This window comes from Triticum dicoccoides, chromosome 2B (genome assembly GCF_002162155.2).
Source record: "Triticum dicoccoides isolate Atlit2015 ecotype Zavitan chromosome 2B, WEW_v2.0, whole genome shotgun sequence".
Lineage (NCBI taxonomy): Eukaryota > Viridiplantae > Streptophyta > Magnoliopsida > Poales > Poaceae > Triticum > Triticum dicoccoides.
In genome coordinates, this window is record NC_041383.1 from 390,858,678 (window position 1) to 390,862,950 (window position 4,273).

Sequence of the window (4,273 nt, forward strand, 5' to 3'; positions counted from 1 at the left end):
ATATTTATAACCTTGATTCTTTCGAATTGTCCAACGCTATCCATGGACAGCCCGAGTATGTGTAGATTGGGTTCGTTTTCCCATATGCTTTGCTCCGGATCCGACGCATATATTTCGTCAGTGCCTCCCCTGTTGTTCTCCGGGTACACATCCTCTCTGTTTATTGCAGAGACGTGTATCAGGAGAACAGCGGGGAGGTGCTGCCGAAATTTTGCGTCGGATCCGGAGCATAGCATGGGAAAATGAACCCAATCTACACATACACGGGTGGGATTAGGACCTATCATTACCTATTAGAGTGTAGGTTGCATGGACGTAATAAAATTGACAAAGTAGATCAACTGATGAATATATACATGGTGAATTACATATATAATTGTTGTGTGTCCAGTAGCTCTGAAAGTCAAGATGAGTGATCGTGCTTGGATGTATACCGGTCACACTGGTCAGAACAAATGGAGCGCTGAATGGTTCACAAAAACTAAGGGGTTTGTGCAAGCCGCATTTGCAAATGGCCAAAAGAAAACCTGGTGCCCCTGTTTCCGGTGCGGCAATTGGGAAAAGAAGACAGAGGCTGAAATGGGCAAACACCTGCAGAAGAGTGGTTTTACGCCCGATTATACGATATGGACATTTCATGGTGAGTCTGCCCAACGTGACCGAGCTGAGGTGGATCGTCGTCGCACCGACGAGCATGGTACCGGGATGGAAAACATGGTGCAAGGCTATGATGATGCTCGGGATTCGGACGAGGAGATGGAGGAATCTGCAAAGGCCTTAAATGAAATGTTGGAGTCTTCGAAACGTCCGCTCCACGAGCACACTGAGCTTTGTCAGTTGGATGCCATCTCACAAGTAATGGCTCTGAAGGCGCAGTTCAACTTGGGCAAAGAATGCTATGACGCAATTATGACAGTATTTGGACGCTTTCTACCCAAAGGCCATGTAATGCCTGCAAACCTGTACCAGTCGGACAAAATCCTCCGTGCACTGAAGATGCCCTATGAGAAGATACATGCCTGTGAGAAAGGATGTGCCTTATTTAGGCTTGACTATGCGGACTTGAACTATTGTCCCATTTGCAAGTCTTCCAGGTATATTGTGGTAGACAACGGTATGGGTGAGAAGACACAGACCAAAATCCCCGTTAGTGTTCTTCGGTATATGCCAATCGTACCAAGACTTCAACGTCTTTTCATGGTCGAAGAGACGGCCAGACAGATGACATGGCACAAAACAGGCAAAAGAACCGAACTAGATGCAGATGGGAATCTGATGATGGTACACACATCAGATGGTGTTGCGTGGAAAAAGTTTGATGAATTACATGCTGACAAAGCGGCAGATCCGAGGCATCCTCGAGTCGGCATCAGCACGGATGGGTTCAGTGTGTTTGGTATGACGGCAGCCCAATACAGTTGTTGGCCCGTATTTGTCTTTCCACTCAATCTCCCCCCCGGACAGATTATGCAAAGAAAGAACATTTTCCTAACGTTGATAATTCCAGGACCCAACTATCCGAGCAAAAATATGAATGTGTACATGCAGCCACTTAAGGACGAATTGCAAGAAGCCTGGGATAATGGGTTCAAGACATACGACACCTTTAGCAAACGGAACTTCATAATGCGTGTCTGGTACATGTACTCGACGCATGACTTGCCGGCGTATGCGCTATTCGTTGGCTGGTGTGTGCATGGAAGGTTCCCGTGCCCCACATGCAAGGGAGCTCTTGAGTTTCGTTGGCTTCAGGCCGGTCGCAAGTTTTCTTGCTTCGACATGCATAGACAGTTCCTGGATCCTCGCCATAAGTTCAGGAAAGACAAGAAGAACTTCATCAGGGGTAGAGTTGTCAAAAACTCTGCACCACCTGCATTGACAGGCCAACAGACCCTGGATCAGTTAAACACTCTCGAGCCAGATCCACAACGTCCAGGGTACTTCAAGGGGTATAATACTAAGCACGCGTGGACTCACAAAACATGCTTATGGGATCTGCCTTACTTCAAAGACCTCCTTTGCCCACACAACATCGACGTGATGCACACTGAGAAGAATATCGCCGAGGCACTTTTTGGTACATTGTTCGGCATAGATGGGAAGTCAAAGGATAATACTAAGGCTAGAGTCGATCTGGAGGCGCTATGTGATAGGCCGTTACAAAACATGAAAGAACCGGAAGGAAAGCAGAAGTGGACGAAGCCAAAGGCATGGTTCAATCTTGGAAGGCCAGCTATGAGGGAAATTCTCTTGTGGGTGCAACAGCAGTTGATGTTCCCCGATGGGTATGCAGCGAATCTAAAGAGGGGAGCGAATCTTGATAAACTGAAGATATTTGGTCTCAAGAGTCATGATTGGCACATATGGATTGAGCGGGTAATGCCGGTGATGTTGCGTGGCTTCATCCCTGAGGATGAATGGCTAGTACTGGCAGAACTCAGCTATTTCTTCTGTGTTCTTTGTGCGAAAGAACTATCGCCTGGCGTGCTAGAAGAAATGGAAGAGTTGGCGCCGGAGTTGATTTGCAAGTTAGAGAAGATCTTTCCACCGGGCTTCTTTAATCCAATGCAGCATTTGATTTTGCATCTCCCGACCGAGGCAAGATTGGGGGGGCCCGTGCAAAATCGTTGGTGCTACCCAACTGAGAGGATGCATAAGACGCTTCGAGAAAAATGTAAAAATAAACGTAGAATTGAAGCATCGATGGCTGAGGCATTCATCACAGAGGAGGCGGCAAACTTCGTAACAGCGCACTACGAAGCCAAAAATCGTCATTTGCATAATCCGAAGCCTCGGTACAATGCTGACGAGCCTAAAAAGGGTGGATCCAACCTCAGCCTATTCAAAGGGAATCTCGCACCAGCTAGTGTTTCACATCCAGTATCTTTGGATAACGAAGAATGGCGGACCATTTCGTTGTATATCTTCAACAACCTGATAGAAGTGCGACCGTACATCGAGTAAGTTCTCGGTACATTGTTTCGCAACTTCTATTTCCTTTGAACTACTTTTATTCCTGGATATGTCATACAGTCGATACGTCGCCATATTCTCGTATGGAGCGGAGATCCAAAAGGATTCCGTCGAAGAGTATGAGCTTCTCGCAAAGCAAGGAGGTGGCTATCCCGGTTTCATCTCTTGGTTCAAACAAACGGTAATTTCTATTAGACAATTTCATTTCATTCACTAATTTGTGCATAATGCAACAATCCTTTCATATTAAACTTGTAGGCTAATTCAGAGTCTATGGACGCCGAATTGAGACGAGTCGCTAATGGTTTTGACTATAAGGTCCGTTCATTTGACAAGTACGACATCAACGGGTATCGCTTTCGTACCTATGGCAAAGAGCTATCTATGGCCGACCGAAAGTCAACAAATTGTTGTGTATCTGCTATCGGCGAAGGAGGTACCGAGTATTATGGGAGAGTTGAAGCAATTTATGAACTTCTGTTCTATGGTGAAAACCCACCGAATGTCGTAGTCTTCAAATGTTATTGGTTTCAGCCGAAGGAGACTAGAAGGACTCATGAACATGTAGGGCTAGTTGAAATCAACCAAAGCACTCATTTAGATGTTCCTGATGTCTATATTATGGCTCAACAGGCGACCCAAGTATTCTATCTACCGTGGGCCTGCCAAACTAATCCAAATCTGAAAGGTTGGGATGTCGTTTATGAAGTGCCGCCACGTGCTAGACTTTCTCCCCCAAAGGAAGAGGATTATGAACCTCACATTAACCCAGACACATATGAAGGAGAATTCTTCCAAGAGGCACGTCTTTCCAAAAAGCGTTTCAAGAACCGCTATACTTCACCCCAAAACATTGAAGTAGACAGCGACAATGAATCTAACATCACCCCAGAGGAGGAACAAGAAGAGCCGGAACAAGAAGAGGTTACTGCTGCGGATGACCTGTCAATGCTTGACCGATTACGTCAAGGTGGCCTTGCACATGTTGATGCCAATGAACCCTATGAGCCCGTCATTGATTATAGTGATGATGATGATTATGCATTTATTGATGATACTGATCAAGATTATTAGTAGTGTCAGGTATTACATTTTTTTATGTTGTACTTGATGATGATACACTTAAGTGATACACATATTATTTGAATGGACATTACTTGCTAGTCTTAACATTTGAGTGTCATCATACTAATAAGACATTGTAAATGATCTTTGGTGCAGTGTAACTCCAGACAAGCATCGCACGATCCTTCTCCAGCTACCGACACGAGCCACCCCGCTCCTACACCTCTTGGATCTT